The 25,759-nt window shown below is 36.3% G+C and overlaps 1 protein-coding gene across 2 annotated transcripts in view; it reads right to left on the bottom strand.

The window, feature by feature from the left end:
• LOC150101286 (phosphatidylinositol 4-phosphate 5-kinase type-1 alpha-like) overlaps nt 1-25,759 on the bottom strand; it is a 597,237-nt gene that overhangs the window by 509,747 nt on the left and 61,731 nt on the right. The gene's annotated exons all lie outside the window — the stretch shown is intronic.

Raw genomic sequence — 25,759 nt, 5'->3', positions numbered from 1 at the left:
AAGAATTTTGTTTGTTAAGCCATTGGCATTCCATGCTGTTATCATGAGAGAATTTGGTTTAAATTTTTTAAACATTATAGAGAGCTGTTAATATGGATTGGATTTCTAGGTAGAATCTTTTTCTGGAGGATGGTGAGGTGCTTGCTTTGCTAAATTCATGCAGCATTGTTGCAAGTGACGAGGTTAAAGCTGATGTGAGATTAGAGCTTGTTCGCTCTTGCGATGAAGAAGTCTGAGTTCTTACCGCTTCGGCATATGATTTGGACATGGTTAAGGGTCGAGTGCCTTCCTGTGTTGTCGAATGTGAGGTAATATGATCTGGAGGGCGAACTGCTTGGATGTGCATTGTGTCATTTCTTGGTGGAGCATGGTTACTTCTTAATGATCCACGGTTTTATGGATGGAAAAGGCAACCCTTGTAATTAGAGGGGTGTGGTCCTCTACAATTGGCACAACAGGCAGGTGTCGAACTGGGTTTGGTGCAGGAGTTGGTTTGATGACCCTCACCGCATTTTAGGCATCTATATGCAGCTCTGCACAGTTTTTGGGCATGCCCGAACCTCTGGCATCTGTGGCACTGCCCTGCCGATGCCTTCTTCCTTAGAGGTTCGGTTGTGATTTTAAGCTTACAGATGTCCGTTACTTCATAGATGCTTTTTTTGTGTGTTGGAGATTACGACCAACACCAGTGGCATTGGTGTTTTATCTGACCTTAACATTCTACTGACTTTGGTTGGAGTCAGTCCTTGATTGATGAGGTCAGCTGTGATCTCATCAGTTGTGATGCCTTCAGCCACTCCTCTTAGAACTACCTTAAAGTTCTTCTCGCTTGCTAGCGCAAAGGTGTGGAAGGGCAGTTTGGAGTTTTCAAACATTTTCGTCATCAAGCAATAATCAGTGACAGTGGTAGGGTGGATCTTTACACCCTCTTCAGTATTTCTTGCCCAGGAAAAATTGATATTTTGTTCTCCTAGGGATCTTGAGACTGAGGTCCATTTGTCTTTATCTCGAAGGATAACTGGAGGGACCTTTTCTTTTCTGTCTTGGGAGATCTGATTTTGTTGAGTTGTTACATTATCTTCCAATTCACCTCCCGATGTTCTGCGTCTTTTATTAGATTGTTCCTCATGAGAACAATCGAACTGTCGGGGAATCTTTGTAGGTAGAACAGGTGTAATGTCCTCTTCTATGTCCAAATCATCATCTTCAGTGTCATTTACTTGAGTGAAGAGATTCAAGCAACCAGGATAGTCTGTATCAAATTTCTTAAGGATGAATTTGAGAATGTCAAGTGACATATCTTTGTTTAGCTGTTGAATGGCGTCCTTGATATCGTTTACATTCTCCATTCTTGTGTACGAAATATTAAGATATATTTCGGATAGGTATGATGGCGAATAGAATGGGCTAGGGCTTACCGCAAACCTACCAATACAGGACGTTATTTACATTTCACTTCCTCACACCACATTTCTCAGAAACTTAGTATTGTACATATGTTGAAGAACAGTGCCTCTCTCCTTACAACAGATCAACAAGACCTCCAGGAAGAACTATCCCTGATATCCACCAACCTTACCATGAATGGATTTCCACGAACACTCGTCCACAAGATACTTTTCTCTGAACCCCGACAAAGACAACAAGATGATGTATGTTATATTTCTACCATCGTCATTCCATACTTGGGGACAGTTTCCAATAAGATTGCTAGACTCCTTAGACCACATAAAATAAGAGTGGCCTTTAAACCCACAGAAACAATTAGACAATTCTTAAGATCTCCAAAAGATAGCCATCCTTTCTCCAAATATGCTGGAGTTTATAACATACCATGCTCGTGCGGCTTGAATTACATTGGCCAAACTTCAAGGAGCCTTGAAATTAGGCAAAAAGAACACATAGGTGACGTCAATAATAACAGAGAAGAAAAATCGGGATTAGCTTTTCATTTCTCAAGAACGAACCATACCATAGAGTGGGATAGAAGCACAATTCCTTACATGGAGGAGGACTTCGACTCCCGAATTTTTAAGGAGGCCACAACAGGTGCCCGCTGTATACAAAACCTTAACAGGAACCAAGGACTAATCTTGCCCGTGATCTGGAAGACCCTTATCAGATCCTTCAACTCGCCAGAACTGAATTACAGTGCCAACTATAGAACGTTCCTAAATAACAACAAGTGATATCATCCACGCTCTATGAATGTATTGTACGCGCTGTGTTCTTTGTTTAATATAATTGGAATCGGTTGATTATAGTTTGTAACAGTTTTTTACTTTTTAGTGCCATACATCAGTTATGTACCCTGAAGATGTCGACAGACTTAGTTGGTGAAACTAGTTGGTATAACTTAGTTGTTGTTATATGCACTTGATCAATATAATCCCAATAAAAGTATTTCCAGAGCTTTTTTGTCAAGAAAATGAAACGTTTTTTTTTAAAGTTTCGACTTTTCCCAATGGATCCTATGGTTTGGATTTTCAATTCCATGTAGAGAGAGGCCAGATTTCTGTGGTTTAAAAAGACGAATGTGGTCTTGATGTTCCAAGATGCGTTTCTGAACAGACCTACCTGACTGTCCAAAGTAAGACAATTTGCATGAGCATGGAATCTCATAAACGCCAGGCAACATCAAAGGTGAGAGTTTGTCTTTGGGAGAAGCTAACAAGTAGTAAATTTGGTTGACAGGTTTGTAAGTAGTGGCAAAATTGTATTTCTTCATAATTTTAGAAAGACGTTCGGAGATGCCTTTTGACGTAAGGTATGGGAATCCTATGGACTTCTACCTGTCTGGTTTGATGTGTGGAGAAGTGACTGATGATTTTTTGAGTTGTTTTAGGATTACATCCATTTAGGATGGCTGTATTTTTGATTTCTTCTAATTCCTGGTTTAAAGATTCTTCAGAGGAGCAGAATTTGTGTGCTCTGGAAACTAGTGATTTAATAATGCCAGATTTCTGAGATGGATGATGATGAGCGGAAGAATTGTGAATGTAGCGACCTGAGAATGTAGGCTTGCGAAAGACAGACGAAGCGATGGAACAGTCTTCTTAAACTACTGTACTGATGATGTCCTAAGATACTTAGGATGAAATATTTACAATTAAATAATTTTCACTGTGGTTAATAAGTGTGTTTCTTTAAATTATGATCACACCACAGGTTTCGTTATTTAAAAAAGTTTGTAGAAAAAGTCTTAACCTCAGCAGAGTGTTGTCTGTATCCCTTGAAATGAATAAAATTGAGTATCGTGCAGTTATAAAATTCTTTGTAAAAGAAGGTTTAACAGCGAAAGAAATTCATTCAAAGTTCATAAAAGTTTATGGGTACTCTTCTTCATTTTTGACAATTACAAAATGAGCTGTCGAGTTTAAACATGGTCATATCAGCTTTGAAGACGATCCATGTGAAGGACGTCGAAAAAGTGTAACAACACCAGAAATCATTGATCAAGTGCATGATATGGTATTGGATGACGGGTGACTGAAAGAAGGTGAAATTGCTGTGACTATAGGCATTTCAAAAAGAACATGTAGGATATATTTTGCATGAAGAATTGCAAATGAAAAAGCTTTGCGCAAGATGAGTGATGTGCTTGCTCACACCAGATCAAAAACGCACTCGAATGAAAATCTCTGAATGGTGCTTGGACCATTTTATCAAGAATAAAACTGATTTTGTGCATTGATTTATTACTATGGATGAGACTTCGATTTACCATTACACACCAGAATCCAAACAGCAGTCAAAATAGTGGACAGAATTCAATAATAAAATTAGACTGGGATATAGCTGCCGTAGAGCAATTGGAAGAATAGCGGACCATTGTGCCCTTCGATTAGAAAACGCCTGGGTTCAATTCTCGTTGTGATAAAGAGATTCCTTATATGGGCTTTATCAATTGAAGGTGAGTTGGCTGATATCATACGGTGGTAGCAGGGTTTTTTTCTCCCAGAAACTCAGGTTTTTCATCCCATGTACAGATAAATCGGCATTCAAAACAAACGCAATTTACACACAGAAAATGCTGTTGTTGGTGATGATGGGCAATAGATGGAGTTGATGGTAGTAGTGTTGTGGTTGGCCGAGTGATAGCGTATCCGCTCTCCAGGTAAAAGGTTGCAGGTTCGAATCCTGCCGTGGGCATGGATGTTTGTGATTGTCTATGGAAATATCAGTGGTGGTGGTAGGCAGTAGATGGCATTGGTGTAATGATGAAAGTAGCTATGATCTGTTGCAGTTGGTGGATTGAGTGGTGGAGATGGACAGTTGTGGAGTTGGTGCCCTCCCTCGATGAGACTTTGGTCTCCCTGGAGGGAGTCCATTCTGTCCACTAATAATAATGTAATAATGTCATGTAATAATAATAATATATTGGCCGAAGAATTTAATAACACATTTAGCAGAACTCATTTCGCCAACTTGACTGTTGGCTTCATCTAGGCATACATAAGTTGATAAAAAATAACTTAAAACAGGTCAAGAAAGAAACATAAATGAGTACTAAATGTTATACAAATTCCAAAGATGCATTACGTCAAACACATGGAGCATGTGTGATGCCAGACATTAATCAGCAAAAAAAAGGCAAATCAATAAATTTAATACTCTATATGAAAGAAGTTGTAATTCAAGGACTAACTTCAAGACAACAAACTTGTATTTAACTTCTCTGACCATATTTTAACACATATGGAAGTCAGTATACTAAAGAAAGGCTTTAGACCTGGCACCTTCCAATTACCACTTATTCCGATTGTTGCAGAATTCTCTGAACGGGAAAACCTTCGCTAATGAGGAGGCTGTCAAAAGACACCTGGATCAGTTTTTCGCCAGTAAACTTCAGGAGTTTTATGAATGCGGCATAACGAAGTTGGTGGACAGATGGCAAGAGGTCATTGATAAAGAGGGTCAATATATATATATTACTGACTAGTATGTATAATATATATTAAATAAAAGAAAATAAAAGAGAAGTCAGAAAAAGACACAGAGAATCATGGGACAAATTTTTTCTAATTTAGTACATGATTTATATAAAATAAGACCCAATGTATATAAGATGTTGAAACACTTAAATGCAGATACTAAAGAAAACATAAAAATAAAACACTGAATTAAAATTAGAATTTCTAAATTTCTACACAGAATTGTTGACAGATAAATATTTTAAAAAAGACAACTGGCAAACATTTAATGAAAATGAAAAGGAAATAACTAAAGAAGAATTAGAAATCAGCCTGAAAGAAACAAGAAGTGGAAATTCACCTGGAGAAGATAAGCTAGGTTCAGAACTATATAAATATGCGGGAACAAGATTCAGAGAAAGACTCCTATTATTCTTAAATAAAATTTATTCAACTGGTAACCCCCCAATAGAATGGAAAAAAGCAATTGTGATTCCTATCTTTAAAAAAGGTAATAGAGTTGATCCTAAAACCTATACAGGTTATCAGTATACTAAATTCCTGTTACAAAATATATAGCAGAATTTTAAATAGTAAACCAATGAAATATTCTGAAAACTTTATTTTAGAAGAACAGAATGAATGTATAGACCCAACCTTTTGCCTAAAATTAATATTAGAGAAAAGAAGAGAATACAATTTAGAAACACATATTGCATTTATTGACTTTGAAAATGCATTTGACAAAGTTAAAAGAAGCATTTTATTTAACATATTAAAAGAAAGACAAATACCAAATAATATCCTAAAAGCTATCATAAGTATATATGAAAATAATCAAATACAAATAAGATTAAATCATGAGTAATTACAAATTCTGAAGACAACTTACAGAAAGTTATTTTAGATCTAAATGAGATAGCCAAAGATTATGGTATTATAATATCAACAGAAAAATCAAAAACTATGGCCTTTACAGGACAAGATCCACAAGAACTAAGATAATAACAGACAACAATATCTTTGAACAGGTGAATTAATTTAATTCACCTGTCCTAGGATGTATAATCACATATGAAAATATAAAAGTAAAAAATTTTTACGTTTATATCTTTTTCATATGTGATCGTACATCCTAGGTAGTTAGATGAATTCACCTGTTCTAAGATCTTGTTATCTATTATTATCTTAGTTCTTGCTGGATCTTGTCCTTTAAAGGCCATATTTTTTGATTTTTCTATTGATATTATCATACCATAATCTTTGGCTATCTCATTTAGATCTAAAATTGGATTTGGTTATAGCATCAGAAGAGTTGATAATAACTGAGTTGATGTCTCTCCCACCAGTTGGAGAGAGTGACCATATGGTGTTGACTTAGAAAATGAATAGACATGCAGGAGTATCAAAGAGACGGGAACTTATGTGGAATTATAAGGCAGGTGATTATAATAGTCTTAGACGTCAACTTCGGGAAGTTTCATGGAGGCAGGAATTGGAAGGCCGGGATATCACTAGTGCGTGGGAAATTGTGAAAGAATATTTGTTATCAGCAATGGTAAGTTGTATACCACGAGTGAAGAAGAGGAGGACGCAATTTGGAGTAAAGTGGATGACAAACAATATTAAACAGGAATTGCATGCGAAAAAGAGGCTATGGAAGAGATATAAGGAGACAGGTGAAGAGATGCATGAGGAATATAAAACACAGGCCTGAAGAGTGACTAGTGTGGTAAGGAAAGCAAAACTGGAATATGAGAGGAGATTGGCCCTAAGATCCAAAGAAATTCCTAGAGAATTTTTTAGCTATGTGGCCAGTAGGAGGAGAAATGACTGTGGAAGAATGATATTGTGGGATAAAAATGGGAATAGAGTGACTGATGCAGAGGACATAGTGGAATTGTTCAATGAACACTTTATTGGAGTATTTCATCCTAGAGGAGTCAGTTTTAATGCTAGAGGGATAGGACTGGTTCGAGGTCTGGAGGTACAGGAGGAGAGCGTGTTTCAGATACTAAGTACTCTAGATGTCAGTAAAGCTGTGGGACTGGATGGTATTTCACCACGAGTTTTGAGAGAATGTGCTAGGGAATTGATAGTGCCTTTAACATGGCTTTTCAATGAAAGTCTGGCTTTGGCAAAGGTGCCCAGGGAATGGAAGGAAGGTAAGATAGTGCCATTGCATAAGGGTGGTAACAGACTGGAAGTGTCTAATTATAGACCAGTCTGTGTGTCATCAGTAGTTGTTAAGATCTTGGAGAAAGTAGTGAGGGACCGTATACAGCACTGGGCAGATGAGGGTAATGTTATCTGTGAGAGTCAACATGGATTTGTGAAAGGGCGCTCTTGTTTTAGCAATATGCTAGCCTTTTATAATAAAGTTACAAGAACATTAGATGAGGGAAAGGCATATACTGCAATTTTCTTAGACTTAGCAAAGGCATTTGACAGGGTGCCACATGATAAGCTGATATTTAAGTTGCAACACATGGGTCTGGATGTCAGATTGGTCAACTGGATTCAGGATTGGCTGCCTGATAGCTATCAGAGAGTTGTGTATGGTGGAGCAGTTTCAAGGAGACAGAAGGTTACAAGTGGGGTCCCACAGGGCTCAGTACTAGGACCTATATTGTTTAACCTTTATATCAATGACATTGCCAGTGGATTGCAAGGGGATATTCAGTTGTTTGCAGATGATGCGAAGCTGGGAAGGATTATTAGTAATAGTGCAGATGTGGTAGCCCTGCAAGAGGATTTGAATAAGCTAGATAGATGGGCAAATGAATGGGGTGTCAGTTTAATGCAGCAAAATGTAAGGTCTTGAGGTTTGGGAAACATCGATGGGATGCTGCATACTCTATGGGAGGAGTTATACTGGAGGAAGTTGGGGAGACAAGAGATCTGGGGTTGATGATTGATAGAAACCTGAAGTTTAGGGGACATATTGCAAAGGTGGTGAAGGTAACACAGAGGATTGCTGCTATTATGAGAAGGACACTGACCTGCAGAGATAAGAGGGTTATCATTCCGTTGTATAAGTCTCTGATCAGACCGCACTTGGACTATTGTTCTCAGATTTGGTCCCCAGGATTTGAAGGGGATAAATTAACTGTGGAAAGGATACAAAGACGGATGACAAAGATGGTTTCAGGACTGTACAAGGATAGTTATGAGGATCGGCTGAGAGAATGTGGACTGTAGAGTTTGTTGGATAGAAGAAGGAGAGGTGATATGATTGAGACTTTTAAACTGTTGAGAGGTGGTTACAGGGTTGACACTGGGGAGTTCTTTCGCTTGGTTGAACAGCGGGAAGGAGTGATGACAAGAGGCCATCCGTGGAAGTTACGAAAGGAAACTGTGAGCAAGAGGGTAAGGAGTGGTTTCTTTGTGTGGAGGGTGGTTGAGCCGTGGAATGCATTGCCTGATGGAGTGGTGGGAGCGAGAACGGTCAGTGAGTTTAAAGAGTGGTATGATAGACTTTGTGTTTCTTAGGGGGGGGGGACCTCCCCTCGATGAGTCTTGACAGACTTTATGTCTTAGGAAGGACCTCCCTCGATGAGTCTTTTGACTCCTTGGAGGCCTGAATAATAATAATAATAATAATAAAATAACTTTCTGTGAGTTGTCTTCAGAATTTGTAATTATTATTTGGTCTTTGGCAAAAAGGAGAGTGTTTAAGTTCACAGTAGGAGAAAGTTTAATACCTCGATGGAAATTTTTATTCCATTTTATAATTATTTAATTTAGATAAATATTAAAAAGAGTTACTGAGAGGGGACATCCCTGTCAGACACCTTGGTTTATCTCTCTCTCTTGTATATGATAGCTCATGATTTAATCATATTTGTATTTGATTATTTTCATATATACTTATGATAGCTTTTAGAATATTATTTGGTATTTGTCTTACTTTTAATATGTTAAATAAAATGCTTCTATTAACTTTGTCAAATGCTTTCTGACATAGTTAAAAGCATTTGACATTTTGACAATATGTCAATAAATTTTATATTTATTGACATACTATCAATAAATGCGATATGTGTTTCTAAATTGTATTCTCTTCTTTTCTCTATTATTAATTTTAGGCAAAAGGTTGGGTCTAGACATGATCGTCCTTTTCTAAATCCATTCTGTACTTCTAAAATAAAGTTCTTGGAATATTTCATTAGTTTGCTATTTAAAATTCTGCTAATATATTTTGTAACAGGAATTTAGTATACTTATACCTCTATAGTTTTTAGGGTCAACTCTATTACCTTTTTTAAAGATAGGAATCACAATTGCTTTTTTCCATTCTATTGGGGTTACCAGTTGAATAAATTTTATTTAAGAATAATAGGAGTCTTTCTCTGAATCTTGTTCCCGCATATTTATATAGTTCTGAACCTAGCTTATCTTCTCCAGGTGATTTTCCACTTCTTGTTTCTTTCAGGCTGATTTCTAATTCTTCTTTAGTTATTTCCTTTTCATTTTCATTAAATGTTTGTCAATTGTCTTTTTTAAAATATTTATCTGTCAACAATTCTGTGTAGAAATTTAGAAATTCTTCTAATTTCAATTCAGTGTTTAATTTTATGTTTTCTTTAGTATATGTATTTAAGTGTTTAAAAATCTTATATAGTTTGGCTCTTATTTTATATAAATCATGTACTAAATTAAAAAAAATTTGTCCCATGATTCTCTGTGTCTTTTTCTGACTTCTCTTTTATTTTCTTTTATTTAATATATACGATACATACTAGTCAGTTATATATTGACCCTCTTTATCAATGACCTCTTGGCATCTGTCCCCCAACTTCATTATGCGACGTTCATAAAACTCCTGAGGTATACTGGCGAAAAACTGATCCAGGTGTTTTTTGACAGCCTCCTCATTAGCGAAGGTTTTCCCGTTTAGAGAATTCTGCAACGATCGGAATAAGTGGTAATCGGAAGGTGCCAGGTCCGGTGAATACGGAGGATATGGCAAAACATCCCACCCAAGACATAACAATTTACTCCAGGTTGTTAACGATGTGTGGGGTCTGCCATTGTCGTGGTGAAAGACAACTCCTTTCTGATTTGTCAATTCAGGATATTTTGTGCTAATTGCATGGGCCAGTCGCGTTAGCTGTGAGCAATAGACAGCTGAATCAATCGTTCAGCCTGATGGGAACACCTCATTGGGGACAACACCTTTATAATCCCACCACACAGAGAGCATGATCTTCTTTGGGTGCAATCCTGCTTTCGAGGTTGTTTGCAGCAGTTCACTCTTGTGCCCCCATGATCTTTTACATACCACGTTATCATACACAACCCATTTTTTATCTCCCATAATCATCCGCTTCAGAAATGGGTCATTTTCTTGGCGACGACGCAACGAATCACAGATGGATTTGCGAGCAGTCAATTCATGTGGCACCCAAACATTGAGTTTTGAAACATATCCCAGCTTGTGCAAATATTTTTCAACGCTTATATGGTATATGTTCAGTACTGCAGCAATCTCCCGCACTGTGACAGAGTTTTGTCAACAATATCCTTCACAACACTTGAATCAACCTCAGTCTGGCGAACGGCGCATCACTGAAGTTGAAATCTCCAAAACAGAATTTGAGAAACCACTTCTGGCATACGCGTTTTGTTAAGGCACCATCCCCATATACGCTGCATATTTTTTTATGGGACTCTGCAGCTCGTTTGCCTATTTTGAAATAAAAAAGCGAAATATGCCGGTAATTACCTTATTTCCTTCCATTTCTAAAAATATGTTACACACACGCAACTGAAGTAGGCCGAACGAAAATTCACTGAAACATTACGTGAAATGTCACCTTTCAACTGCACAATAGCGACAGGCGAAGCGGTGTAAACTTGTACTAATGCATAAACTTAACGAACTTATTTGCCAACCCAATACCTCTTGCTTGCTCACCATTAAGTCTTCTCTCATTATATTCTCTACACTTTGCTTCTGATTTTACACAGAGAATGAAACATCAACCTTATGAAATGCTCATTGAACACCTCAACTATGTGCTCTGCAGCAGCCACCAATCTCCCACTTTCATTCATTAACAACATCTTAATATAATCATTCTTCCTTCTACTTGCTACATATTGAAACAACTCACAAGAGTTTTTCTTGCCCTAATTTGCTAATTTCTGCTCATACTACATTTTTGTTGTCCTTATCAACTGAGTCACTCTCCTGGCCTGCCCTTTATATTCCTCATGAAACTGATTATTACTATTATTCATCTTGTGTTGCCTCCAAAGTTTCTTCTTCTTCTTCCAGATTTCATGTTTAATCCCGTTGTTCATCAATTTTACATCTACCTTATTCAGCCTTTTGGCCTTCAGAATATATTCACACACTGATGATGACGTGTATTTTTTTGTCAGTTCCCAAGAAGTATTTATTTCCTTACTGCTCAACTCTTCATTCCATGCTATAGCTCCAAGCTGTCTCCTAAGCTCGTTATAATCACCACCCTTGTATTTCCACATATATTCTTTCCTCACAGAAGTCTTCATATGGTTAGCCACAACCCATGTGATCACTTCATGATCACTCTCACCAACTGGAGGAAACTGTGAAATGTCCTGATGAAATGATCAGATCTAAAACTCTTGATCCTTGCATCTCCTTTAAAGAAAAAAGAATGAAAGAAAGCATATCAAAAGTTCATAGCAAGTAAGTCAGCTGGAAAAATATTCAAATAGTTATTGAAAAAGCTTGAGATAGTTGTCAATCAAGAAATTCATTTTCCTTATTCCCAAGTGCTATCTCTTCATTCCAATCTATACCACCATAATTGAAATCACCCACCATATCACCCTTTTGTTGTTCACTAACTGAAGTTGCTTGTACATTTCTTCATCACTACTAAATGAACTCTTCATTTTTACAACAGTTAACCACATCATATAATTATAAATAAAAATACTACAAAAGTAGCAGATATGAAAAAGAGACTAAAAAAACAAACAAGACTACTTATTTAATTAATGTAGAACTGTAATTCTTTCAAGAAATGCAATTCCTTACTGCCTCGCCATCATCAGATTATCAATTATCTGATGTGTACTATCAAGCAATGTAGATAACAGTAAGTACTACATGATTAAGTTTACATTATTACTAATCTCCTATCAACAATTTTCATTCAAATTAAGCCACCACTTCTCACACTATTGTCCAATATTGTCGTAATTTATACTTCTACTTTCTAGAAAATTCTGACTGCATCAATCTACCTAGATATTAGTCCTCCTCCAGGATCTATTACTGCCATCTTGACATCTTATACCTGTTTTGCTAACCCTTCCTCTTCTTTTCTGATTAAGTGACCATACTACATTAGAATATATCTGCTCACACATTCCTGAATTCTAACAATGTCAAGTTCCATCCTAATATCTTAAATTTCAATATGATGCTGTTACTGATCCCATCTCTTCATCATCCTAATGTTTCTAGGAATTCTCATATTGAATGGCAGGCAAAATCAAGTAGTGATGTGGAAAATATCAGAATGGGGAAGTGAACAATAAAACTTATTTGTGCCTAGGTTACACAGAAGGTTCAAATGAAGAAGCACAGGAATTTTTCAGGGCATTAGAGAAGGCAGCTGACACAACAAAAAAGGAAAATTTGGTCCATGTTGGGAATCTGAACAGTAGAGCAGGAAGTGATTACCAGACAAATAGAACCAGACATTGATAATAATAGCAAGTACCTGCTGGATTTCTGTTCAAGACAACTAGTTATTACTCACCATGTTCGAACATAAAAATGCTCACAAATTCAGGAGAAAATGCAAGAAATAAGAAAAGTCTCGTTGACTATATTGTTGTTGATAGTGATGTTTATTCGCTGACTCAGGACACAAGAGTTGTTGTTGTCGATTTCCACTGAAGAGCTTCTAGATATGACCATGGATCTGTAGAACTACTTTGGCAATCTATTGAACTTTGATGGAATAGAGCTTTTCTCTAGGGTTATTGTCAGTTTTCTGTAGAGTAGCAGCAATTGCTGGACAAGAATAAATATGCTGCCAGGTGTTAATTCAAGTCCTGGATAGTTCTTGCATGTTTCATAACTCCTACTACCGTCTGGCTGAATTTTCATGTTTTTGAAATGTTCCGTCCTTAGTCTGATGATGATGATTGTGGTTATTTCTCTATTTTCATTAATTTCATTCTTCTTCTTGATAGTTTGTTTTACCAATCTTATTTTGGCAACGGAGTTAGCATCAGTTAGTGGTAGTGGGTGTAATTTTTGAGGTAAGTATCCTGCTTCTTTGTCAAGTCGGTCTGCTCTTTCATTGCCTTCAATATTTACATGAGCTGGTATCCAATGCAGTGTGCAGTTCTTCTTTTTCAAATTTAAGGTTGTTAGTAGTTCATGAATTTCCTGTGTGAGTTTTGTTTTTCCATTTTTTAATGCCTCAAGTGCAGATTTTGAGTCGCTGTAGAATGGTTATTCCTTCTGTTTTGATTTGAGAGATATAATTTGAGAGCTGTTTGTATGGCTGTTAATTCACAAGTGAAGTTTGAAGCCATTTTGCCAGCTGTGGTTTTGATTTACATTTCCTTGCCTCCAGGTAGAGTTAAAAAAAAACCTGAACCTCCTTGGTTGAGTCCTTCATGAGATGATCCATCAGTGTAGGCAATGACATGGTTTGGATTATTTAAGTGATGTATAGTGTCTAGTCGTTTTATTTTCTTGCTGTGAATCCTTTTTTGAACAAGGTTTGAGGAGATCTAAGTTTATCATTGTGTTTTTTTGGTAGAATAGTGGAAAAGAATGGTTCTTTGCTTATTTCAATGGATGCTCTAAGTCAATCTGTTTTCTAATTTCTTGATCATATTGCAACATAGATGACCTCTTTAGTCTTGATTTTCTTGTCCAGGCATCGAAAGTCCTGAGTGAGATGTGATCCCTGTTGGTGGCTCCTGATTCTGTTAGTGAATTTAACTGTTGAGAGTTTTCTTCTGTCTTCTAGTATGTGAGGCCCACACTCTTGTTGAGCTTTTAAATTATTTGTGGATGAGACTGCACATACGATAATTTTTGCTGCTCTTGATTGTACTCTGTCAAGTTTTTCTCAGTTCAGTGTAAATCTCAGTTCAGCGTCTAGGGTTAGGCCTAAATATTTTGGAGACTGTTTTTTCTATTTTGGTATTATATATTTCGATTTGGCAGTTGTAATTGTGTCTATTTTTTCTATCAGAGGAGAAGATACTCAGATTTGTTTTTTCTGGGTTTATCTGTAGTTTAAGTTCCTTTGCCCATCTTTCTAAGCCTTTTATTGAATTATTTAGGACTTTTTCAGATTGTTGAGGATTACTGATTGTGTGCCTGACTGCTATATCATCTGCATAGCATGCTATTTTTGTGACATTTATTATGTAAGGATGAATATTGTTCATATAGATGAGAAATAGGAGTGGGCTTAAAACAGAACCTTGTGGAACTCCAGCCCAAGTTCGAAGCATGTTGGAATAAATTCCATTAACTTTTACTTTCATTTTTTTTCCTTTTATGAAATCTGAAATCCAAATTAATGATTCCCCCTTATTCCAGTATCGTATGCAATTTTTATTAACTTTTGTCTCCAGACGTGATTGTAGATAGCTACGAGATCCAAGAATATCATCATCATCATCAAATTCCTGCCATGTACCCTCAAGGGGTGTACAGGATATGACAGTACTACATGAAAAAATTACATCTTTACAAATTTCCTATCTACAATTTTCCTCCAAATCACTCTGTTACTTGTCAAGACTCCAACATTATCAGATCTTATATTTCTATCGTCTAAGGCACTTTGTACCGTATCAATCCACCTATATCTTGGTCTTCCTCTGGGTCGTTTTCCTGCCAACCTGGCAGAGAACACTTGTTTTGCTAATCTTTCCTCTCCCATTCTATTTAAGTCACCATACCATCTGAGATTAGCTCTGCTAACGCATTCCTGGATGCTGACAATGTCAAGTTCTTTCCTAATATCCTCATTTTTAATATGATATTGCCATTGATGCCATCTGTTCACGCCTCTAATCTTTCTCAGGACTCTCATATCTGTGGTCTCTAGTCTTTGGTCAAGTGTTTTACTTCTGACCCAGCTCTCAGATCCATAAGTTAAAATTGGTTTGAACACAGTCTTGTATACAGCTAATTTAGTGTTCCGACTAATTTCTTTCTTATTCCATATGAATTTATTCAATTGACTTCCCACGATACCAGCTTTGCTGATTCTGTTGTCTATTTCTATATTTAGTTTACCATCTTCAGTAAAAATTGTGCCTAAATAGCTGAAATGTTTTACTTGTTCCACAGGTTCTCCATTCACAACACAGTTGACATTTTCAATGATTCTGCCTATTTTCATTGTCTTTGTCTTTTTATTGCTGACCTTCATACCATATCTATTACAACAGTTATTCAATTTAGTCAGAGAATCTTGCAGACTTGTAGCGGATTTATTTAGAAGTATAACATCATCTGCATAAAGCAAAGAGCTGACATTGACATCTCCAATTTTGATATCAGGTTTAATACCACATTCCTTCATAATGTGATCCATATAGATAATGAATAACAGAGGGGATAATGTACATCCTTGTCTCACACCAGATTTAACATTAAACCATGTTCCTGTACTTCCTTCAATTCTAACTGCTGACTCACAACTCAAATAAAGACTAAGTATTGCTTGATATAATGCCCCATTGACACCATATAACTGCAGCGTATTGAATAGCTTCTCTCTTGGCACCTTGTCATATGCCTTTTCCAAATCGACAAAACTTAAATACAGATCTTTGTTATATTCCCATGCTTTCTCGACTATTTGTCGTAAAGTGAAGATCTGATCCTGACAGCCTCTATTTGGCCTGAATCCAGCTTGTTCTTCACCAAGCTTTTCTTCCACAATTCTTCTCAACTGTTTCTCAAGTATACTTGCATAGATCTTGCCAGGAACACTCAGTAGGGAAATACCTCTGTAATTCTCACAATCAGTTTTATTTCCCTTTTTATATATGGGTACTATGAGAGCTCTACTCCAATCATCGGGAATTCGTCCCTCTGTCCAGGCTTTCTGAACTATGCAGTGCAGCCACTGTAAGACTCTTATACCACCATACTTCAGCATTTCTGGTCGAATATCATCTACTCCTGCTGCCTTTCCACATTTCAAGCCTTTGATTGCTTTTTCTACTTCAAGTATGGATATGTATTCCTGACTGCATGCCTGGTCAGTGTTTTTTATCACTGTGCTGTCATCACTGCTTGTTTCATTTAGCAGTTTTTCAAAGTAATTACTCCATACTTCAAGGATATCTTTTTCTCCTGTTTTCATTTCACCTTTATCATCTCTAATTCCTTTTACAGCACTCTTTCCTCCATTCCTAAGCTTCTTCAACAACCTCCAGAATATTTTGCCACCTTCTTGATATTTATTTTCTATATTCTTGCCAAAGTCCTCCCATGACTTTTGTTTAGCTAGTTTTACACACTGTTTAGCTTTCTTACATTTGTCTCTGTATTCTGTAAGAGTAAAAGCTGACTTATTTGCCAGGAACTTTTGATATGCTTTCTTCTTTTCCTTCACTGCCTCTTTAACTTCCTGTGTCCACCAGGGAGTTCTGATTTTTTTATCTTTGCACACAACCTCACCACATGCCTCTCTGGCAGAATCAATCAATGTTTCCTTCAGAGTTTGCCACTGAATCTCCAAGGTTTGATTCCTGTTCTCAAACTCTTTCATTTTCTTTTCAATAATATTTCTGTATTTTTGTCTACAGTTTACATCTGAGAGCTGCTCAACTTTTATTCGCTTTAAAACTTTCTTACATGTTATTCTTTTCAATATGAAATTCAATTTTATCCTGCTCAAGACTAAATAGTGATCCCTTCCAATTTCAAATCCCCTGTACACTCTGGTGTCCTGCACCAGGGAGAAAACATCACTATCAACAATAAAATAGTCAGTGAGACTTTTCTTATTCCTTGCCTCTTCTCTCCATGTGAATTTGTGCACATTTTTATGTTGGAACATGGTGTTAGTAATAACCAGTCCATGTCCTGAGCAGAAATCCAACAGATATTTGCCATTATTATTAGCTTTGCTCTTTTCTCCAAATTTTCCCAAAATATTTTTGTATGTCTCACAATCATTTCCTACTCTACTATTTAGATCCCCAACAAGGACCAACTTTTCCTTTTTCATTGTGTCAGTTGCTTTTTCTAAAGCCTCAAAAAATTCCTCCACTTCTACCTTAGTAGAACCTTCTGTGGGACCATAGGCACAAATAAGTCTCATTGTCCAGTTCCCCATTCTCATATTTGCCCACATTACTCTACTTGAGACTGACTGCCATTCAAGAAGATTAGCCTCGTATTTTGTGTTGAATACTATGGCTACTCCTTCTTTTCCTTGATTGTTATTGCCTGAATATAACATTTTGTTCCAAGAATATTGCTGTTGTCTTCTTTGGTGTTTTTTTTTCAAAGCCATCTATGACTGATTGGCAAAGATAAAAATAATTGATCTTCTGTACTGTGTTGAGACCTGTATTCAGTTTGGTCGCAGTTGATCGTGTTATTTTTTAAGAGCCAATTCATAAGTCTGGTATGTATTATTGTTTCATTTAGTTTACAGAGAGTGCTAGTCAAAGCGATTGGTCTGTAGCGGCTATAGTCACTAGGGTTTTTGTTAGGTTTAGTAAAGGGATAATGACTGATGTTTTCCAGATTTATGGTAGTTTACCTGCATTCCAAGAGGTGTTAAATATCTTCAGAAGGCAGTTTTGGGCTATTTTTCCCATGTTTTTAATCATATGTCCAAAGATAAGATCAATTCCAGGTGATTTGTCAGAGTCAATTTGACTAACTGCTGTTTCTAATTCTGTCATTGTGAGGTCCTGAGTAAAGACGTCTTCAGAGGGATAGGTTCTGGATTGTATTAGCAGTTGTTTTGCAATTTTCCTGCACTTTTTGTCTTCTTTGTTGTATTTGCTTGCATTGGAGTAATGTTTGGCAAATAAATTTGCAATCTGTTTGTTTGTTGCTGCTGTGTTTAAAGAGTGGTCAGTATCCAGAAGTGTTGTGTTGTTTAATAATCTGATGATGTTCCAGTGTTGTGAGTGTTTTCTTGGATCTAGTCTATTGCAGAATTCTTCCCACTTTTTTTGCTTGCAGTTAGAAATTTCTGCTGTTTTAAGGATACTTGTGACATAAGATTGAATGATATATTCATGTAAACACAAGAAAGATATTTATTTAACCAAATATTTTGGTCTGGAAATAGCAGACCATCTTCAGTGGTATTACAAGAACAGTTTAAAAAAATACAAGCTACAATACTAACAATAGATCGTTAAAAATAGAACACTCCGCGTGATGTTATATCACTAAGTATGAAATGGAATATTTTGAAGTAGAGACATGATTGAAAAAAAAAAAATTTAACGAGTAATCTTGATTAGACTTTCCCAGATTTTTGATATAGATATTATTATTATTATTATTATTATTATTTGACACCTCCAGGGAGTCCAAAGACTCATCGAGGGAGAGTGTGCCAACAGCATCGAACGATTGGTCCCCTTCCAACTACTAACCGCGCTCAAACTTACTTAACTGAGCCATTAGTAGCAGAGGCTCTACCAATGGGACGATGGAGCAAGGCCTCCATGCTTTCCTTGAACAAACATTCGAACCTATAACAGGATCTATGTAAGAGGAGAGTCCTGGACCAAAGGATGCTGTGGTCAGTTTTAATAGGTTCTGAAATATCGGAGATATAACGTATAGGCACTCGACGTATTGAAACTTTTTTGTATTGTGGAGGATTATTAGAATTGAGAAGATGTTGAGTACTTTTTTCAGAAAAGCCATCGAGTTTCATGTGTTGTTGGATAGTAGAAAGTTCTTTCTGTAGATAATCAAAAGTAGAACAATTAGTTTTGGCTCTTCTGATGAGGCATTTTATAATTCCTGTTTTTTGACATGGATGATGGGCTGATTCTTTAAGAATATAACGACCCGTGAACGTTGGTTTCCTGTATACTGTAGTTGTAAGAATATTAAGGTGACCGGATGAGGAGAACGTCTAAAAAAGATAACTGGTTGTTTTCTTCTATTTCTATAGTAAACTTTATACGATGATGCAAGGAATTAATACTATTTAAAAAAGAAGGTAAAGAGTTTTTGCTGTGAGGCCAAATAGTAAAGATGTCATCTATATATCTTACCCAAAAAGATGGTTGAGGGAAAATAAAAGTTGGCTAAAGCTGGAGAAAGAGGACTTCCCATGGCCGTTCCTTCTACTTGGCTTTATCTCTTCCTGGAGTTTATCAAATTCCTTGCAACTGTGATCTCTCCTATTTTGGACAGACTGGACATTCTCTTGAAAAAAGAATCCAACATCAATCCTCCATTCTTCACAACAAACCCGAAAAGTCTGGATTGGCTCAACACAGGATTGAAACTGACCATAGCATCTTTTGGTCCAGGTTTCGCCTCTTACATAGATCCCGTTATAGGTTCGAACGTTTGTTCAAGGAAAGCGTGGAGGCCTTGCTCCATCGTCCCAACCTGAATCGTAATGACTGTATATCTATATCAAAAATCTGGGAAAGTCTAATCAAGATTACTCGTTAAATTTTTTTTTTTCAATCATGTCTCTACTTCAAAATATTCCGTTTCATACTTAGTGATATAACATCACGCGCCGTGTTCTATTTTTAACGATCTATTGTTAGTATTGTAGCTTGTATTTTTTTAAACTGTTCTTGTAATACCACTGAAGATGGTCTGCTATTTCCAGACTGAAATATTTGGTTAAATAAATATCTTTCTTGTGTTTACGTGAATATATCATTCAATTAGAAATTTCATCTTCTATGTTTTGAGTTAATTCTCTTAACTTCTTTCTGTTGTCTTCTGTATTATTTTATTTTAGCTGTTCGTTGATAATATCTCTTTCAGTGATCATAGCACTGATATTGTGTTCTTTCCAAAATGGAAAACAATTGTTTTTCCTGAGATCTCTGGGAATTGAATTTTTTACTGCTTTCTATATGTTGTTAGTTAGTTCTAGTAGTTGCTGATCAAGTTCTTTACTAGTGGGCGTGCCAGTGCAATATGTTTCTAATAGTTGGGTGTATTTAGTCCAATTTGCTTATCTAAAGTTCCAAGATCTCTTTGTCTGTGGTTTTTGGTCTAACTGCAAATTTATGGTTGTGATAATAGGTCTATGATCACTGATGGCATTCTTTAGTATTTTCCACTAGGTAAGACTCGCAGTTTCATAGTCTACTGCTGTGATGTCTAATGTTGGTTCTATGCCTGCTGTTTTTGACAGATATGTATTTTGTCTGTTGTTTATGATCTCAAAGTTTAGATCATCAATTATGTCTTCTAATTGTGCTCCTTTCCAATCTAGTTGTGGGGAGCCCCAAGTTGGGCTTTTGGCATTTAGATCTCCTAAAAGGATCTTTGTGTCAGACGTTGTTTGACTTAGTTGTTGAAGTAATTCTGTATTTATGTCTGTGTTATCTGGGTGATATGCACTGACTATTGTAATAATGCGTTTTGGTAGAAATATCTTGACTGCTTGAGCCTCTGTGTTACTATTTATACTGCTGTTTGTAGTTGATACGATTTCTTTATATTTGATGTGTTTAGTCCCTAGGAGTACAGCTAGATGTCTGTTCTGACATAAGAGTATGCAGAGGATTTGAAATCGGAAATGATCAACATTTACTGTTGAAGAGAATAAAAATGAATTTCACACTGAAAATAAGAGTGTAAGAAAGTTTTAAAATGAATCAAAGTTGAGCAACTTTCAGGTGAACTGTAGACTCAAATACACAAACATTATTCAAATGAGAGATTGAATAACAAGAACCAAAGCTTGGAGATTCAGTGCAAACACAGAAGAAAACTGAATGACAGCCAAAGAGGCATGTGGTCAGGTTGTCTGCAAACCCAGAAAAATCAGAACTCCATGACAGAGTAAGGAAGAAAGTTACAAAAGCAGTCAAGGGAAAAAAAAAAAAGAAAGAAAGAAAGAATATCAAAAGTTCCTGGCAAGTAAGTCACAGCATGTGATCTTATAAAACAGAGACGAAAAAATATAAGAAAGCAAAGCAATGTTTACAACTAGCTAAACAAAAGTCATGCGAAAACTTTGGTAAAAGCAAAGAAAATAAATATAAATAAAATATAAATAAAAATAAATAAAAGGTGATAAAATATACAAATATAGTTATTGAAAAAAAATTATATATTCAATATAGTTATTGAAAAAGCTTAAAAATGGAGGAAAGAGTACTGAGATTATCACAGGAATCAGAGATTATCACAGAAACTGGCAGGACCAGATTTTCACTTTAGGACAAATGGTTGAGAAATCCTGGGAATACAAGGATGTGTATTTAAGTACTGTAAAAAAGCATATAACAATGTACCAAGAGAGAAGCTGTTCAAAAACAATACAGTCACATGGTGTAAAGGGGGGACATTATATGAAGCAATACTTACCGTATTTGCCTGCGTATAAGATGCAGTTTTTTTTTCTTTGAAAACAGGTCTGAAAAACAGGGTGTATCTTATACACCGATACTCAGTTTTCTATTATTTTCATTTCTGGAAATTTTCTCTGTTCCGAGTTACGCGATTTCTTTATTGCTTCTTTGCGGTGTGTGTGTGAGAGCATTCCAGTTACATAGAGCAGTGTTTCTCAAACTTCAGACATCCGCATTCATATGATTGGTGCGGTATTAACAAACGATCATGCTACTAAATGACAAAGACAAGCCGACAGTTGAGTTGAAATGCTAATTCTCTTCAACCGAATTTCTTATATAATATCTGAAACACATTCACTATATATTTCTTCGTTTTAACACATTCACTCAAACAAAACCATATGTTGCACTAGCAACATATGGTTTTGCTTGAGTCATACAGCATTTTCTGTGGGGGGGGGGGGGCATGCAATTCATTAGTTAGTGCCATTTTTATCCCAGTTGTCTCTAATTGCACTGTTTATTGAGAAACATACTGCACAGCCTGCAGATGTCTCTGTACCTTATTCAGTGATACCATAGGAATGTTTTACGATCTCGAATTTCGCAGATACATTGAATTTGATGAGAAAACTGAGAAAATGATAAGAACTTGGTGGAATCAGGAAGAGGATTTAAAAAAAGCAACTAACAGTAAACATAACCTACGAAGTGGAACTGCAAAATGGCCAGAACTTGAGGCAGAACTGAATACTTGGATTTTAGACCACTACAAAAATGATTATTCATCAAGCGAAAGCGATAGCCACTAATAGAGGGATCGCCAACTTTACTGGATGAACATCATGGTGTTCAAGATTCATGAAGAGAATCCAGCTATGTATGCAGACTAAAACAAAAATATCACAAAAGATGCCAGCTGAATATGAAGAAAAAATGATTGAATTTCATCGATTTGTCATTAATGCAAGGAAACGAGAAAATTTTGAACATGAGCAAATAGGAAACATGGACGAGGTTCTGCTGATTTTTGATGTGCCCTCAAACAAAACTGACGATTCTAAGGGCACTAAAAGTGTTACTATTAAAACTTAGGGGCACGAAAAAACTCACTACACGGTTGTTTTATCCTGTTATGCTGATGGGACAAAACTGTCACCGCTATTGATTTTTAAAAGGAAGATGTTACCCCAAAGAAAAACTGCTTAAAGGAGTGTTTGTACATGTTCACGCAAAAGACTGGATGGATGGAGGAAGAATGAAGTTATCGATAGATAAAATTTGGTCTAGGCGAACTGGTGGACTGTTGAAGAAGCCTGCCATGCTAGTATGGGATCAGTTTCATTCTCACAGAACAGACGATGTTACAAATAAACTCAAGGAATTGAAAACTCAGCTGTAATTCCAGGAGGTCTAACTAGTCAGCTTCAACCTTTAGATGTCTGTATTAATAAACTATTTAAGGGATTTATGAAGGAGAGGTGGAACAGCTGGATGCAGTCTTCAGATTTTGAGGTTATGTCATCAGGAAGAGGCCTAGCATTTCGCAAGTTTGTGAGTGGGTCAAAGCTACATGGGATGCTGTGAAAACTGAGACAGTGGTTAAATCATTTAAGAAGTGTGGAATTAGTAATGCACTGGATGGTACAGAGGACAATTTGTTGTATGATGACTCAGATTCTGATTTAGAAGAAGTTTCAAGTGTCTCTTCATTTAGCTCTGGAGATGAATTTCTGGATTTTGACGATTAAAAGGTGGATACTCTTTCCTAGTTAGATTAGGTATTTGTTGAAAGTAGACCTATGTATTACTTTATATTTGAAATACTGTAAATTCATTATAATATTCAGTGATAAAGTTTTTTTCCCTAAAAAATGTGAACAAAAAAGGGGGTGCGTCCTATACATCGGTGCGTCTTATACGTCGGCAAATATAGTCTACATTTGGGTTGTGATTACCCAGTTAAAACTGAAGAAGGTACAGGAAGATGGTTTAATGTTAAATCATATGTGAGATAAAGGAGTACATTCTTTTTAATTAATAACTAGATAAAACTATGTAAAAAAGTAAAATCACTTAAATAAAATCAATGACCAGTTTCGTACATACCTACTTCAAACTGCGACAAAAAACACAAATAATATAAAAAGATTTCTGAATTATTTTTTATTTTAACACATGCTGAATGTAGGAAAGAGAAATCATGTACAGTTCACTGCTAGATATAGCATACCTTGTCTCATATCCTAGTTCAGTAACGAGTAGATCCTTTATTATTATTATTCAGAACCTCGTTAGAGTCATAAGACTCATCTTAGGAGTCCTATCTTAAACAATTCAAGGTTTATCACTTCATTCCGTAAATTTATTCACAGTTTGTGCTCACACTACTCTATCAGGCAATGCATCCCACGAACAGAGATGACCCTTGTCCTTGCTCCTTTTTCTTCTTAACAGTTAAAATGTTTCAATTATATAAACTTTTTTTTCTATCAACCAAACTCTATAGTCTGCATGTACTTAGTCTATCTTCACAGCAAACACTGTAGTGATATCATACTTTATCAGCCTCTGCACTCCCTCCAAGGTTAATTTATCCCCTTCAAATCTCAGCAACGAAATCTGAACAAAATAAAGTAGATGCGGTCTGATCAGGGCTTTATACAAATAAACGACAATTCTTCTATCGCTGCTGGTCAGTGTCCTGTTAGTACATATCCTTCATACTCTGTATTCCCTGACTTATAGCAACATCTCAGCAAATATCCTATTCTTCCCACTTCACATCATATAATCTCAAAATCATTAGTTACATTTCCCTCCAAATCAGCTATGAGAGGACACAATTCATCGCTTATCATAAGTAATATTCCCCCACAATGTTTGTCCTTCCTATCCTACTAATATACACTATACCTTTCTATTTCTATTCCTGTCAGTATCTGACAGGAATAGAAATGAAACATGGTTCTGTCAACCGTGTTTCACTGATCCCAATAATCTTTAAACTGGCTGAGGCTATCAAATCTACTAATTCATCTCCTTTATTCCTGATACTCCTGGCATTTATATAAAGAAACGTGAATGAATTGTCAGTATTTCTATACCTATTATTCTTCTATCCCTAGCATTCTCAGGTCTCCCAAGTGTATCACCACAATTAGCAATCCTTGTTTCTATCTATCTTGACAACTTCAGTTTCTTTGCATAATACTGTCATTTGCCCTGAGAACAACCCTCTCTCCAGATGCCTACATCTTTCCTCATTCAAATGCAGCCCAAATGTTGGCCAGTCATCCATCACAAATTCCGAGAAAGTATGCTGATTCAAATGCACAGATTCTTACCATAGTTTGCAGCTACCATGATCGCAGCATCATGGACTATCTACGTGGGATACCATACAACCTTACTTTCTAAGTATTAATGCATAATTAATAATATTAAACTACATTTCCTGTAAAAGATTCAAATTTTAAATGAATTAATTTTTCTCTGTCTATATCCTAAAATGTGCATATTAGGTGTTAGTATAATTTTAAATTTGTATCCATATTTTGTTGTGTCCAATAAATTTTTGTTTTAATTTTTATTTATTTTTTCAAATAATTTTTTGTATTGTTTGTTGTGTCAAGGAAATTTTATTTAAAGAATTTTATTTTTATATGGGGGGGGTAATGTTCGGGGATTGTTTTATATGGGAGGTTTAAACAGAGGGGGTTATTGTCCAGGGGGGGGGGTTGTCCATGGGGTAATTGTCCTGTTATGGATCAGGTCATTTGTACCCATCATCACAATCATCTCATCCACTGTTTCATCTTGCTTAACTGCTGTAATCACACATACTGTAATCATTCCTCCATGCAAACTCTTCTAGAATTCTATTTTGAAGGCCTTGAATCATTGCAAATTGTGAGTACAAATGACCTGACCCGTAACAGGTCATTTGTACCCACCAACACAATCATCTCATCCACTGTTTCACCTTGCTTAACAGCTGTAATCTATCATACTCTATCATTCCTCCATGCAAACACTCTTCTAGAATTCTATTTTGCAGGCCTTGAATCATTGCATCTCCATACATTACTCCTCTTACTGCTCCATTCATTTCTTCATCTGCATCCTTCACTCTCTGTCCTCTCTTTCTCTCCTTGCATTCTCAGCTACCTTCCTGACATCTCTCCACCCCTTGGCTACCTCCTCTTCTCTGTCTCTCCTTCTCATTTCTATTCTCATATGTAGGCATCTAGAGCCTGAAAGATGTACGCATCTGGAGAGAGAGGATTGCTCTCAGGGGAAATGACAGC

Source organism: Typopeltis vanoorti, chromosome 11 (genome assembly GCF_054136105.1).
Source record: "Typopeltis vanoorti isolate ZY-2024b chromosome 11, IOZ_Tvanoo_1.0, whole genome shotgun sequence".
Classification (NCBI taxonomy): Eukaryota; Metazoa; Arthropoda; class Arachnida; order Uropygi; family Thelyphonidae; genus Typopeltis; species Typopeltis vanoorti.
This window is presented reverse-complemented; position numbering and strand designations above follow the sequence as displayed.